This window comes from Coturnix japonica, chromosome 3 (genome assembly GCF_054131305.1).
Source record: "Coturnix japonica strain WE chromosome 3, WE-NBRP24, whole genome shotgun sequence".
Lineage (NCBI taxonomy): Eukaryota > Metazoa > Chordata > Aves > Galliformes > Phasianidae > Coturnix > Coturnix japonica.
This window is the reverse complement of record NC_140665.1, coordinates 1,832,492-1,847,926: the sequence shown is the minus strand read 5'-3', so window position 1 is coordinate 1,847,926 and position 15,435 is coordinate 1,832,492.

Genomic DNA, 15,435 nt, shown 5'->3' with positions numbered 1-15,435 from the left:
GCGCTCTAACCCTGCTTTCCTTGGTTTTTCTCCGCTCTAACCCCGTTTCTCTTGGTTTTCCTCCGCTCTAACCCCGCTTTTCTTGGTTTTCCTCCGCTCTAACCCCGCTTTTCTTGGTTTACCTCCGCACTAACCCCTCTTTTCTTCGTTTTCCTCCGCACTAACCGGGCTTTTCTTGGTTTTTCTCCAATCTAACCCAGCTTTTCATGGTTTTTCTCCACTCTAACCATGATTTTCTCGGATTTCTGCTGCTCTAACCGTGATTTTCTTCGTTTTCCTCCTCTCTAAATTCTTTTTCTTGGTTTTCCTCCGCACTAACTCCGCTTTTCTTGGTTTTCCTCCGCTCTAACCCCGCTTTTCTTGGTTTTCCTCCGCTCTAACTTTGCTTTTCTTGGTTTTCCTCCGCTCTATCTTCGCTTTTCTTGGTTTTCCTTTGCTCTAACCCTGTATTTCTTGGTTTTTCTCCGCTCTAACCCCGCTTTTCTTGGTTTTCCTCCGCTCTATCACCGCTTTTCGTGGTTTTCCTACGCTCTATCACCACTTTTCTTGGTTTTCCTACGCTCTATCACCGCTTTTCTTGGTTTTCCTACGCTCTAACACCACTTTTCTTGGTTTTCCTCCGCTCTATCACCGCTTTTCGTGGTTTTCCTACGCTCTATCACCACTTTTCTTGGTTTTCCTCCGCTCTATCACCGCTTTTCTTGGTTTTCCTACGCTCTAACACCACTTTTCTTGGTTTTCCTCCGCTCTATCAGCGCTTTTCTTGGTTTTCCTCCGCTCTAACCCAGCTTTTCTTGGTTTTCCTTTTCTCTAACCCAGCTTTTCTTGGTTTTTTTCTCCACTCTAACCCCGTTTCTCTTGGTTTTCCTCTGCTCTAACACCGCTTTTCTTGGTTTTCCTTTGCTCTAACCCCGCTTTTCTTGGTTTTCCTCCGCACTAACCCCTCTTTTCTTGGTTTTCCTCCGCACTAACCCCGCTTTTTTGGTTTTTCTCCACTCTAATCCAGCTTTTCATGGTTTTTCTCCACTCTAACCATGCTTTTCTCAGATTTCTGCTGCTCTAACCGCGCTTTTCTTCAATTTCTTCCTCTAATTTTTTTTTCTTGGTTTTCCTCCGCTCTAACCTAGTTTTTCTTGGTTATCCTCCGCTCTAACCCCGCTTTTCTTGGTTTTCCTCCGCTCTAACCCCGCTTTTCTTGGTTTTCCTCCGCACTAACCCCGCTTTTCTTGGTTTTCCTCTGCTCTAACTTCGCTTTTCTTGGTTTTCCTCCGATCTAACCCCGCTTTTCTTGGTATTCCTCCGCTCTAACCCCGCTTTTCTTGGTTTTCCTCCGCTCTAACCCCGCTTTTCTTGGTTTTCCTCCCTTCTATCCACGCTTTTCTTGGTTTTTCTGCGCTCTAACCCTGCTTTCCTTGGTTTTTCTCAGCTCTAACCCCGTTTCTCTTGGTTTTCCTCCGCTCTAAACCCGCTTTTCTTGGTTTTCCTCCGCTCTAACCCCGCTTTTCTTGGTTTTCCTCTGATATAACCCCGCTTTTCTTGGATTTCCTACGCTCTAACCCAGCTTTTCTTGGTTTTCCTCCGCTCTAACTTCGCTTTTCTTGGTTTTCCTTTGCTCTAACCCTGCTTTTCTTGGTTTTCATCCGCTCTAACCCCGCTTTTCTTGGCTATCCTCCTTTCTAACCCCGCTTTTCTTGGTTTTCCTCCGCTCTAACTTCACTTTTCTTGGTTTTCCATTGCTCTAACCCCGCTTTTCTTGGTTTTCATCCGCTCTAACCCCGCTTTTCTTGGTTTTCCTCCGCAGTAACCCCGCTTTTTTGGTTTTTCTCCACTCTAACCCAGCTTTTCATGGTTTTTCTTCACTCTAACCATGCTTTTCTCATATTTCTGCTGCTCTAACCGCGCTTTTCTTCGTTTTCTTCCTCTAATTTTTTTTTCTTGGTTTTCCTCCGCTCTAACCTTGTTTTTCTTGGTTATCCTCCGCTCTAACCCCGCTTTTCTTGGTTTTCCTCCTCTCTAACCCTGCTTTTCTGTGTTTTCCTCCGCTCTAACTTCACTTTTCTTGGTTTTCCATTGCTCTAACCCCCCTTTTCTTTGTTTTCCTTCGCTCTAATCCCTCTTTTCTTGGTTTTTCTCCGCTCTAACCCAGCTTTTCATCGTTTTTCTCCACTCTAACCATGCTTTTCTCGGATTTCTGCTGCTCTAACACGCTTTTCTTCGTTTTCTTCCGTTCTAACTCTGCTTTACTTGGTTTTCCTCCGCTCTAACCCCGCTTTTCTTGGTTTTCCTCCGCTCTAACCCCGCTTTTCTTAGTTTTCCTCTGATATAACCCCGCTTTTCTTGGATTTCCTACGCTCTAACCCCGCTTTTCTTGGTTTTCATCCGCTCTAACCCCGCTTTTCTTGGCTATCCTTCTTTCTAACCCCGCATTTCTTGGTTTTCCTCCGCTCTAACTTCACTTTTCTTGGTTTTCCATTGCTCTAACCCCGCTTTTCTTGGTTTTCCTTCGATCTAATCCCGCTTTTCATGGTTTTCCTCCGCTCTAACCCCGCTTTTCTTGGTTTTCCTGCGCTCTAACCCCGCTTTTATTGGTTTTCCTCCGCACTAACCGGGTTTTTCTTGGTTTTTCTCCAATCTAACCCAGCTTTTCATGGTTTTTCTCCACTCTAACCATGCTTTTCTCGGATTTCTGCTGCTCTAACACACTTTTCTTCGTTTTCTTCCGTTCTAACTCTGCTTTACTTGGTTTTCCTCCGCTCTAACCCCGCTTTTCTTGGTTTTCCTCCGCTCTAACCCCGCTTTTCTTGGTTTTCCTCTGCTATAACCCCGCATTTCTTGGATTTCCTACGCTCTAACTCAGCTTTTCTTGGTTTTCCTCCGCTCTAACTTCGCTTTTCTTGGTTTTCCTTTGCTCTAGCCCTGCTTTTCTTGGTTTTCCTCCGCTCTAACCCCGCTTTGCTTGGTTTTCCTCCTTTCTAACCCCGCTTTTCTTGGTTTTCCTCCGCTCTATCCCAGCTTTTCTTGGTTTTCCTCCGCTCTAACCCCGCTTTTCTAGGTTTTCATCTGCTCTAACCTTGCTTTTCTTGGTTTTCCTCCGCTCTAACGCTGCTTTTCTTGGTTTTCCTCCGCTCCAACCCCGCTTTTCATGGTTTTCCTCGGCTCTAACCCCGCTTTTCTTGGTTTTCCTCCGCAGTTATTCCACTTTTCTTGGTTTTCCTCCGCTCTAACCCCGCTTTTCTTGGTTTTCCTCTGCTATAACCCCGCATTTCTTGGATTTCCTACGCTCTAACTCAGCTTTTCTTGGTTTTCCTCCGCTCTAACTTCGCTTTTCTTGGTTTTCCTTTGCTCTAGCCCTGCTTTTCTTGGTTTTCCTCCGCTCTAACCCCACTTTGCTTGGTTTTCCTCCTTTCTAACCCCGCTTTTCTTGGTTTTCCTCCGCTCTATCCCAGCTTTTCTTGGTTTTCCTCCGCTCTAACCCCGCTTTTCTAGGTTTTCATCTGCTCTAACCTTGCTTTTCTTGGTTTTCCTCCGCTCTAACGCTGCTTTTCTTGGTTTTCCTCCGCTCCAACCCCGCTTTTCATGGTTTTCCTCGGCTCTAACCCCGCTTTTCTTGGTTTTCCTCCGCAGTTATTCCACTTTTCTTGGTTTTCCTCCGCTCTAAGCCAGCTTTTCTTGGTTTTCCTCCGCTCTAAGCCAGCTTTTCTTGGTTTTCCTCCGCTCTAACACTGCTTATCTTCGTTTTCCTCCTCTCTAACTTCATTTTTCTTGGTTTTCAACTTCTCTAACTTCGCTTTCCTTGGTTTTTCTCCGCTCTAACCTTGCTTTTCTTGGTTTTTCTCCGCTCTAACCCCGCTTTTCTTGGTTTTCTTCCGCTCTAACCCCGCTTTTCGTGGTTTTCCTACGCTCTATCACCACCTTTCATGGTTTTCCTCCGCTCTATCACCGCTTTTCTTGGTTTTCCTACGCTCTAACCTAGTTTTTCTTCGTTTTCTTCCATTTTTACTCTGCTTTACTTGGTTTTCCTCCGCTCTAAACCCGCTTTTCTTTGTTTTCCTTTTCTCTAACCCTGCTTTTCTTGGTTTTTCTCCACTCTTACCCCGCTTTTCTTGGATTTCCTCCGCACTATCACCGCTTTTCTTGGTTTTTCTCCGCTCTAACCCCGTTTCTCTTGATTTTCCTCTGCTCTATCTTCGCTTTTCTTGGTTTTCCTCTGCTCTAACCCTGCTTTTCTTGGTTTTTCTTTGCTCTAACCCCGCTTTTCTTGGTTTTCCTCCGCTCTATCACCGCTTTTCTTGGATTTTCTCTGCTCTAACTTCGCTTTTCTTGGTTTTCCTCCGCTCTAACCCCGCTTTTCTTGGTTTTCCTCCGCTCTAACCCCGCTTTTCTTGGTTTTCCTCCTTTCTAACCCCGCTTTTCTTGGTTTTCCTCCCTTCTATCCCCGCTTTTCTTGGTTTTTCTGCGCTTTAACCCTGCTTTTCTTGATTTTTCTCCGCTCTAACCCCGTTTCTGTCGGTTTTCCTCCGCTCTAACCCCGCTTTTCTTGGTTTTCATCCGCTCTAACCCCGCTTTTCTTGGTTTTCCTCCGCACTAACCCCTCTTTTCTTCGTTTTCCTCCGCACTAACCGGGCTTTAGTTGGTTTTTCTCCAATCTCACCCAGCTTTTCATGGTTTTTCTCCACTCTAACCATGATTTTTTCGAATTTCTGCTGCTCTAACCGCGATTTTCTTCATTTTCTTCCTCTCTAAATTATTTTTCTTGGTTTTCCTCCGCCCTAACCCCGCTTTTCTTGGTTTTACTCCGCACTTATTCTGCTTTTCTTGGTATTCCTATGCTCTAACTTCGCTTTTAGTGGTTTTCCTCCGCTCTAACCCCGCTTTACTTGGTTTTCCTCCGCTCTAACCCCGCTTTTCTTGGCTATCCTCCTTTCTAACCCCGCTTTTCTTGGTTTTCCTCCGCTCTAACTTCACTTTTCTTGGTTTTCCATTGCTCTAACCCCGCTTTTCTTGGTTTTCCTTCGATCTAATCCCGCTTTTCATGGTTTTTCTCCGCTCTAACCCAGCTTTTCTTGGTTTTTCTCTACGCTAGCCATGCTTTTCTCGGATTTCTGCTGCTCTAACCACGCTTTTCTTCGTTTTCTTCCGTTCTAACTCTGCTCTACTTGGTTTTCCTCCGCTCTAACCCCGCTTTTCTTGGTTTTTCTGCGCTCTAACCCTGCTTTTCTTGGTTTTTCTCCTCTCTAACCCTGTTTCTCTTGGTTTTCCTCCGCTCTAACCCCGCTTTTATTGGTTTTCCTCCGCTCTAACCCCGCTTTTCTTGGTTTACCTCCGCACTAACCCCTCTTTTCTTCGTTTTCCTCTGCACTAACCCCGCTTTTCTTGGTTTTTCTCCAATCTAACCCAGCTTTTCATGGTTTTTCTCCAATCTAACCATGATTTTCTCGGATTTCTGCTGCTCTAACCGCGATTTTCTTCGTTTTCTTCCTCTCTAAATTCTTTTTCTTGGTTTTCCTCCGCACTAACCCCGCTTTTCTTGGTTTTCCTCCGCACTTATTCTGCTTTTCTTGGTTTTCCTATGCTCTAACTTCGCTTTTAGTGGTTTTCCTCCGCTCTAACCCCGCTTTACTTGGTTTTCCTCCGCTCTAACCCCGCTTTTCTTGGTTATCCTCCGCTCTAACCCCGCTTCTCTTGGATTTCCTCTGCTCTAACCCCGCTTTTCTTGGTTTTCCTCCGCTCTAACCCCGCTTTTCTTGGTTTACCTCCGCACTAACCCCTCTTTTCTTCGTTTTCCTCCGCACTAACCGGGCTTTTCTTGGTTTTTCTCCAATCTAACCCAGCTTTTCATGGTTTTTCTCCACTCTAACCATGATTTTCTCGGATTTCTGCTGCTCTAACCGCGATTTTCTTCGTTTTCCTCCTCTCTAAATTCTTTTTCTTGGTTTTCCTCCGCACTAACCCCGCTTTTCTTGGTTTTCCTCCGCACTTATTCTGCTTTTCTTGGTTTTCCTATGCTCTAACTTCGCTTTTAGTGGTTTTCCTCCGCTCTAACACCGCTTTACTTGGTTTTCCTTTGCTCTAACCCCGCTTTTCTTGGTTATCCTCCGCTCTAACCCCGCTTTTCTTGGTTTTCCTCCGCTCTAACCCCGCTTTTCTTGGTTTTCCTCCGCTCTAACTTCACTTTTTTGGTTTTCCATTGCTCTAACCCCGCTTTTCTTTGTTTTCCTTCGCTCTAATCCCTCTTTTCTTGGTTTTCCTCCGCACTTATTCTGCTTTTCTTGGTTTTCCTATGCTCTAACTTCGCTTTTAGTGGTTTTCCTCCGCTCTAACCCCGCTTTACTTGGTTTTCCTCCGCTCTAACCCCGCTTTTCTTGGTTTTCCTCCGCTCTAACCCCGCTTTTCTTGGTTTTCCTCTGCTCTAACCCCGCTTTTCTTGGTTTTCCTCCGCTCTAACCCCGCTTTTCTTGGTTTACCTCCGCACTAACCCCTCTTTTCTTCGTTTTCCTCCGCACTAACCGGGCTTTTCTTGGTTTTTCTCCAATCTAACCCAGCTTTTCATGGTTTTTCTCTACTCTAACCATGATTTTCTCGGATTTCTGCTGCTCTAACCGCGATTTTCTTCGTTTTCCTCCTCTCTAAATTCTTTTTCTTGGTTTTTTTCCGCATTAACCCCGCTTTTCTTGGTTTTCCTCCGCACTTATTCTGCTTTTCTTGGTTTTCCTATGCTCTAACTTCGCTTTTAGTGGTTTTCCTCCGCTCTAACACCTCTTTACTTGGTTTTCCTTTGCTCTAACCCCGCTTTTCTTGGTTATCCTCCGCTCTAACCCCGCTTTTCTTGGTTTTCCTCCGCTCTAACCCCGCTTTTCTTGGTTTTCCTCCGCTCTAACTTCACTTTTTTGGTTTTCCATTGCTCTAACCCCGCTTTTCTTTGTTTTCCTTCGCTCTAATCCCTCTTTTCTTGGTTTTTCTCCGCTCTAACCCAGCTTTTCATCGTTTTTCTCCACTCTAACCATGCTTTTCTCGGATTTCTGCTGCTCTAACATGCTTTTCTTCGTTTTCTTCCGTTCTAACTCTGCTTTACTTGGTTTTCCTCCGCTCTAACCCCGCTTTTCTTGGTTTTCCTCCGCTCTAACCCCGCTTTTCTTGGTTTTCCTCCGTTCTAACCCCGCTTTTCTTGGTTTTCCTCCGCTCTATCTTCGCTTTTCTTGGTTTTCCTTTGCTCTAACCTTGCTTTTCGTGGATTTCCTACGCTCTATCACCACTTTTCTTGGTTTTCCTCCGCTCTATCACCGCTTTTCTTGGTTTTCCTACACTCTAACACCACTTTTCTTGGTTTTCCTCCGCTCTATCACCGCTTTTCTTGGTTTTCCTCCGCTCTAACCCAGCTTTTCTTTGTTTTCCTTTTCTCTAACCCTGCTTTTCTTGGTTTTTCTCCTCTCTAACCCCGCTTTTCTTGGTTTTCCTCCGCTCTATCACCGCTATTCTTGGTTTTTCTCCGCTCTAACCCCGTTTCTCTTGGTTTTCCTCTGCTCTAACACCGCTTTTCTTGGTTTTCCATTGCTCTAACCCCGCTTTTCTTGGTTTTCATCCGCTCTAACCCCGCTTTTCTTGGTTTTCCTCCGCAGTAACCCCGCTTTTTTGGTTTTTCTCCACTCTAACCCAGCTTTTCATGGTTTTTCTTCACTCTAACCATGCTTTTCTCATATTTCTGCTGCTCTAACCGCACTTTTCTTCGTTTTCTTCCTCTAATTATTTTTTCTTGGTTTTCCTCTGCTCTAACCTTGTTTTTCTTGGTTTTCCTCCGCACTAACCCTGCTTTTCTTGGTTTTTCTCCGCTCTAACCCAGCTTTTCATCGTTTTTCTCCACTCTAACCATGCTTTTCTCGGATTTCTGCTGCTCTAACACGCTTTTCTTCGTTTTCTTCCGTTCTAACTCTGCTTTACTTGGTTTTCCTCCACTCTAACACCGCTTTTCTTGGTTTTCCTCCGCTCTAACCCCGCTTTTCTTAGTTTTCCTCTGATATAACCCCGCTTTTCTTGGATTTCCTACGCTCTAACCCTGCTTTTCTTGGTTTTCATCCGCTCTAACCCCGCTTTTCTTGGCTATCCTTCTTTCTAACCCCGCTTTTCTTGGTTTTCCTCCGCTCTAACTTCACTTTTCTTGGTTTTCCATTGCTCTAACCCCGCTTTTCTTGGTTTTCCTTTGATCTAATCCCGCTTTTCATTTTTTTCCTCCGCTCTAACACCGCTTTTCTTGGTTTTCCTCCACTCTAACCCCGCTTTTATTGGTTTTCCTCCGCACTAACCGGGTTTTTCTTGGTTTTTCTCCAATCTAACCCAGATTTTCATGGTTTTTCTCCACTCTAACCATGCTTTTCTCGGATTTCTGCTGCTCTAACACACTTTTCTTCGTTTTCTTCCGTTCTAACTCTGCTTTACTTGGTTTTCCTCCGCTCTAACCCCGCTTTTCTTGGTTTTCCTCCGCTCTAACCCCGCTTTTCTTGGTTTTCCTCTGCTATAACCCCGCATTTCTTGGATTTCCTACGCTCTAACTCAGCTTTTCTTGGTTTTCCTCCGCTCTAACTTCGCTTTTCTTGGTTTTCCTTTGCTCTAGCCCTGCTTTTCTTGGTTTTCCTCCGCTCTAACCCCGCTTTGCTTGGTTTTCCTCCTTTCTAACCCCGCTTTTCATGGTTTTCCTCCGCTCTATCCCAGCTTTTCTTGGTTTTCCTCCGCTATAACCCTGCTTTTCTTGGTTTTCAACTGCTCTAACCTTGCTTTTCTTGGTTTTCCTGCACTCTAACCCCGCTTTTCTTGGTTTTCCTCCGCTCTAATCCCGGTTTTCATGGTTTTTCTCCGCTCTAACCCAGCTTTTCATCGTTTTTCTCTACTCTAGCCATGCTTTTCTCGGATTTCTGCTGCTCTAACCACGCTTTTCTTCATTTTCTTCCGTTCTAACTCTGCTTTACTTGGTTTTCCTTCGCTCTAACCCTGCTTTTATTGGTTTTCCTCCGCTCTAACGCTGCTTTTCTTGGTTTTCCTCCGCTCCAACCCCGCTTTTCATGGTTTTCCTCGGCTCTAACCCCGCTTTTCTTGGTTTTCCTCCGCAGTTATTCCACTTTTCTTGGTTTTCCTCCGCTCTAAGCCAGCTTTTCTTGGTTTTCCTCCGCTCTAAGCCAGCTTTTCTTGCTTTTCCTCCACTCTAACACTGCTTATCTTCGTTTTCCTCCTCTCTAACTTCATTTTTCTTGGTTTTCAACTTCTCTAACTTCGCTTTCCTTGGTTTTTCTCCGCTCTAACCTTGCTTTTCTTGGTTTTTCTCCGCTCTAACCCCGCTTTTCTTGGTTTTCTTCCGCTCTAACCCCGCTTTTCGTGGTTTTCCTACGCTCTATCACCACTTTTCATGGTTTTCCTCCGCTCTATCACCGCTTTTCTTGGTTTTCCTACGCTCTAACCTAGTTTTCCTTCGTTTTCTTCCATTTTTACTCTGCTTTACTTGGTTTTCCTCCGCTCTAACCCCGCTTTTCTTTGTTTTCCTTTTCTCTAACCCTGCTTTTCTTGGTTTTCCTCCTTTCTAACCCCGCTTTTCTTGGTTTTCCTCCCTTCTATCCCCGCTTTTCTTGGTTTTTCTGCGCTTTAACCCTGCTTTTCTTGATTTTTCTCCGCTCTAACCCCGTTTCTGTCGGTTTTCCTCCGCTCTAACCCCGCTTTTCTTGGTTTTCATCCGCTCTAACCCCGCTTTTCTTGGTTTTCCTCCGCACTAACCCCTCTTTTCTTCGTTTTCCTCCGCACTAACCGGGCTTTTCTTGGTTTTTCTCCAATCTCACCCAGCTTTTCATGGTTTTTCTCCACTCTAACCATGATTTTTTCGAATTTCTGCTGCTCTAACCGCGATTTTCTTCATTTTTTCCTCTCTAAATTATTTTTCTTGGTTTTCCTCCGCACTAACCCCGCTTTTCTTGGTTTTACTCCGCACTTATTCTGCTTTTCTTGGTATTCCTATGCTCTAACTTCGCTTTTAGTGGTTTTCCTCCGCTCTAACCCCGCTTTACTTGGTTTTCCTCCGCTCTAACCCCGCTTTTCTTGGCTATCCTCCTTTCTAACCCCGCTTTTCTTGGTTTTCCTCCGCTCTAACTTCACTTTTCTTGGTTTTCCATTGCTCTAACCCCGCTTTTCTTGGTTTTCCTTCGATCTAATCCCGCTTTTCATGGTTTTTCTCCGCTCTAACCCAGCTTTTCTTGGTTTTTCTCTACGCTAGCCATGCTTTTCTCGGATTTCTGCTGCTCTAACCACGCTTTTCTTCGTTTTCTTCCGTTCTAACTCTGCTCTACTTGGTTTTCCTCCGCTCTAACCCCGCTTTTCTTGGTTTTTCTGCGCTCTAACCCTGCTTTTCTTGGTTTTTCTCCTCTCTAACCCTGTTTCTCTTGGTTTTCCTCCGCTCTAACTCCGCTTTTATTGGTTTTCCTCCGCTCTAACCCCGCTTTTCTTGGTTTACCTCCGCACTAACCCCTCTTTTCTTCGTTTTCCTCTGCACTAACCCCGCTTTTCTTGGTTTTTCTCCAATCTAACCCAGCTTTTCATGGTTTTTCTCCAATCTAACCATGATTTTCTCGGATTTCTGCTGCTCTAACCGCGATTTTCTTCGTTTTCTTCCTCTCTAAATTCTTTTTCTTGGTTTTCCTCCGCACTAACCCCGCTTTTCTTGGTTTTCCTCCGCACTTATTCTGCTTTTCTTGGTTTTCCTATGCTCTAACTTCGCTTTTAGTGGTTTTCCTCCGCTCTAACCCCGCTTTACTTGGTTTTCCTCCGCTCTAACCCCGCTTTTCTTGGTTATCCTCCGCTCTAACCCCGCTTCTCTTGGATTTCCTCTGCTCTAACCCCGCTTTTCTTGGTTTTCCTCCGCCCTAACCCCGCTTTTCTTGGTTTACCTCCGCACTAACCCCTCTTTTCTTCGTTTTCCTCCGCACTAACCGGGCTTTTCTTGGTTTTTCTCCAATCTAACCCAGCTTTTCATGGTTTTTCTCCACTCTAACCCCGCTTTTCTTGGTTTTCCTCCGCTCTATCACCGCTTTTCTTGGTTTTCCTACACTCTAACACCACTTTTCTTGGTTTTCCTCCGCTCTATCACCGCTTTTCTTGGTTTTCCTCCGCTCTAACCCAGCTTTTCTTTGTTTTCCTTTTCTCTAACCCTGCTTTTCTTGGTTTTTCTCCTCTCTAACCCCGCTTTTCTTGGTTTTCCTCCGCTCTATCACCGCTATTCTTGGTTTTTCTCCGCTCTAACCCCGTTTCTCTTGGTTTTCCTCTGCTCTAACACCGCTTTTCTTGGTTTTCCATTGCTCTAACCCCGCTTTTCTTGGTTTTCATCCGCTCTAACCCCGCTTTTCTTGGTTTTCCTCCGCAGTAACCCCGCTTTTTTGGTTTTTCTCCACTCTAACCCAGCTTTTCATGGTTTTTCTTCACTCTAACCATGCTTTTCTCATATTTCTGCTGCTCTAACCGCACTTTTCTTCGTTTTCTTCCTCTAATTATTTTTTCTTGGTTTTCCTCTGCTCTAACCTTGTTTTTCTTGGTTTTCCTCCGCACTAACCCTGCTTTTATTGGTTTTTCTCCGCTCTAACCCAGATTTTCATGGTTTTTCTCCACTCTAACCATGCTTTTCTCGGATTTCTGCTGCTCTAACACGCTTTTCTTCGTTTTCTTCCGTTCTAACTCTGCTTTACTTGGTTTTCCTCCACTCTAACACCGCTTTTCTTGGTTTTCCTCCGCTCTAACCCCGCTTTTCTTAGTTTTCCTCTGATATAACCCCGCTTTTCTTGGATTTCCTACGCTCTAACCCCGCTTTTCTTGGTTTTCATCCGCTCTAACCCCGCTTTTCTTGGCTATCCTTCTTTCTAACCCCGCTTTTCTTGGTTTTCCTCTGCTCTAACTTCACTTTTCTTGGTTTTCCATTGCTCTAACCCCGCTTTTCTTGGTTTTCCTTTGATCTAATCCCGCTTTTCATTTTTTTCCTCCGCTCTAACACCGCTTTTCTTGGTTTTCCTCCACTCTAACCCCGCTTTTCTTGGTTTTCCTCCGCACTAACCGGGTTTTTCTTGGTTTTTCTCCAATCTAACCCAGATTTTCATGGTTTTTCTCCACTCTAACCATGCTTTTCTCGGATTTCTGCTGCTCTAACACACTTTTCTTCGTTTTCTTCCGTTCTAACTCTGCTTTACTTGGTTTTCCTCCGCTCTAACCCCGCTTTTCTTGGTTTTCCTCCGCTCTAACCCCGCTTTTCTTGGTTTTCCTCTGCTATAACCCCGCATTTCTTGGATTTCCTACGCTCTAACTCAGCTTTTCTTGGTTTTCCTCCGCTCTAACTTCGCTTTTCTTGGTTTTCCTTTGCTCTAGCCCTGCTTTTCTTGGTTTTCCTCCGCTCTAACCCCGCTTTGCTTGGTTTTCCTCCTTTCTAACCCCGCTTTTCTTGGTTTTCCTCCGCTCTATCCCAGCTTTTCTTGGTTTTCCTCCGCTATAACCCTGCTTTTCTTGGTTTTCAACTGCTCTAACCTTGCTTTTCTTGGTTTTCCTGCACTCTAACCCCGCTTTTCTTGGTTTTCCTCCGCTCTAATCCCGGTTTTCATGGTTTTTCTCCGCTCTAACCCAGCTTTTCATCGTTTTTCTCTACTCTAGCCATGCTTTTCTCGGATTTCTGCTGCTCTAACCACGCTTTTCTTCATTTTCTTCCGTTCTAACTCTGCTTTACTTGGTTTTCCTCCGCTCTAACCCTGCTTTTATTGGTTTTCCTCCGCTCTAACGCTGCTTTTCTTGGTTTTCCTCCGCTCCAACCCCGCTTTTCATGGTTTTCCTCGGCTCTAACCCCGCTTTTCTTGGTTTTCCTCCGCAGTTATTCCACTTTTCTTGGTTTTCCTCCGCTCTAAGCCAGCTTTTCTTGGTTTTCCTCCGCTCTAAGCCAGCTTTTCTTGCTTTTCCTCCGCTCTAACACTGCTTATCTTCGTTTTCCTCCTCTCTAACTTCATTTTTCTTGGTTTTCAACTTCTCTAACTTCGCTTTCCTTGGTTTTTCTCCGCTCTAACCTTGCTTTTCTTGGTTTTTCTCCGCTCTAACCCCGCTTTTCTTGGTTTTCTTCCGCTCTAACCCCGCTTTTCGTGGTTTTCCTACGCTCTATCACCACTTTTCATGGTTTTCCTCCGCTCTATCACCGCTTTTCTTGGTTTTCCTACGCTCTAACCTAGTTTTTCTTCGTTTTCTTCCATTTTTACTCTGCTTTACTTGGTTTTCCTCCGCTCTAACCCCGCTTTTCTTTGTTTTCCTTTTCTCTAACCCTGCTTTTCTTGGTTTTTCTCCGCTCTAACCCCGCTTTTCTTGGATTTCCTCCGCACTATCACCGCTTTTCTTGGTTTTTCTCCGCTCTAACCCCGTTTCTCTTGGTTTTCCTCTGCTCTATCTTCGCTTTTCTTGGTTTTCCTCTGCTCTAACCCTGCTTTTCTTGGTTTTTCTTTGCTCTAACCCCGCTTTTCTTGGTTTTCCTCCGCTCTATCAACGCTTTTCTTGGTTTTTCTCTGCTCTAACTTCGCTTTTCTTGGTTTTCCTCCGCTCTAAGCCCGCTTTTCTTGGTTTTCCTCCGCTCTAACCCCGTTTTTCTTGGTTTTCCTCCACTCTAACCCCGCTTTTCTTGGTTTTCCTCCCTTCTATCCCCGCTTTTCTTGGTTTTTCTGCGCTTTAACCCTGCTTTTCTTGATTTTTCTCCGCTCTAACCCCGTTTCTGTCGGTTTTTCTCCGCTCTAACCCCGCTTTTCTTGGTTTTCATCCGCTCTAACCCCGCTTTTCTTCGTTTTCCTCCGCACTAACCCCTCTTTTCTTCGTTTTCCTCCGCACTAACCGGGCTTTTCTTGGTTTTTCTCCAATCTAACCCAGCTTTTCATGGTTTTTCTCCACTCTAACCATGATTTTCTCGAATTTCTGCTGCTCTAACCACGATTTTCTTCATTTTCTTCCTCTCTAAATTATTTTTCTTGGTTTTCCTCCGCACTAACCCCGCTTTTCTTGGTTTTACTCCGCACTTATTCTGCTTTTCTTGGTATTCCTATGCTCTAACTTCGCTTTTAGTGGTTTTCCTCCGCTCTAACCCCGCTTTACTTGGTTTTCCTTCGGTCTAACCCAGCTTTTCTTGGTTATCCTCCGCTCTAACTCCGCTTTTCTTTGTTTTTCTCCGCTCTAACCCCGCTTTTCTTGGTTTTCCTCCGCTCTATCACCGCTTTTCGTGGTTTTCCTACACTCTATCACCACTTTTCTTGGTTTTCCTTCGCTCTATCACCGCTTTTCTTGGTTTTCCTACGCTCTAACCCAGCTTTTCTTGGTTTTCCTCCGCTCTAACTTCACTTTTCTTGGTTTTCCATTGCTCTAACCCCGCTTTTCTTGGTTTTCCTTCGATCTAATCCCGCTTTTCATGGTTTTCCTCCGCTCTAACACCGCTTTTCTTGGTTTTCCTCCACTCTAACCCCGCTTTTATTGGTTTTCCTCCGCACTAACCGGGTTTTTCTTGGTTTTTCTCCAATCTAACCCAGCTTTTCATGGTTTTTCTCCACTCTAACCATGCTTTTCTCGGATTTCTGCTGCTCTAACACACTTTTCTTCGTTTTCTTCCGTTCTAACTCTGCTTTACTTGGTTTTCCTCCGCTCTAACCCCGCTTTTCTTGGTTTTCCTCCGCTCTAACCCCGCTTTTCTTGGTTTTCCTCTGCTATAACCCCGCATTTCTTGGATTTCCTACGCTCTAACTCAGCTTTTCTTGGTTTTCCTCCGCTCTAACTTCGCTTTTCTTGGTTTTCCTTTGCTCTAGCCCTGCTTTTCTTGGTTTTCCTCCGCTCTAACCCCGCTTTGCTTGGTTTTCCTCCTTTCTAACCCCGCTTTTCTTGGTTTTCCTCCGCTCTATCCCAGCTTTTCTTGGTTTTCCTCCGATATAACCCCGCTTTTCTTGGTTTTCATCTGCTCTAACCTTGCTTTTCTTGGTTTTCCTCCGCTCTAACCCCGCTTTTCTTGGTTTTCCTCCGCTCTAATCCCGGTTTTCATGGTTTTTCTCCGCTCTAACCCAGCTTTTCATCGTTTTTCTCTACTCTAGCCATGCTTTTCTCGGATTTCTGCTGCTCTAACCACGCTTTTCTTCATTTTCTTCCGTTCTAACTCTGCTTTACTTGGTTTTCCTCCGCTCTAACCCTGCTTTTATTGGTTTTCCTCCGCTCTAACGCTGCTTTTCTTGGTTTTCCTCCGCTCCAACCCCGCTTTTCATGGTTTTCCTCGGCTCTAACCCCGCTTTTCTTGGTTTTCCTCCGCAGTTATTCCACTTTTCTTGGTTTTCCTCCGCTCTAAGCCAGCTTTTCTTGGTTTTCCTCCGCTCTAAGCCAGCTTTTCTTGCTTTTCCTCCGCTCTAACACTGCTTATCTTCGTTTTCC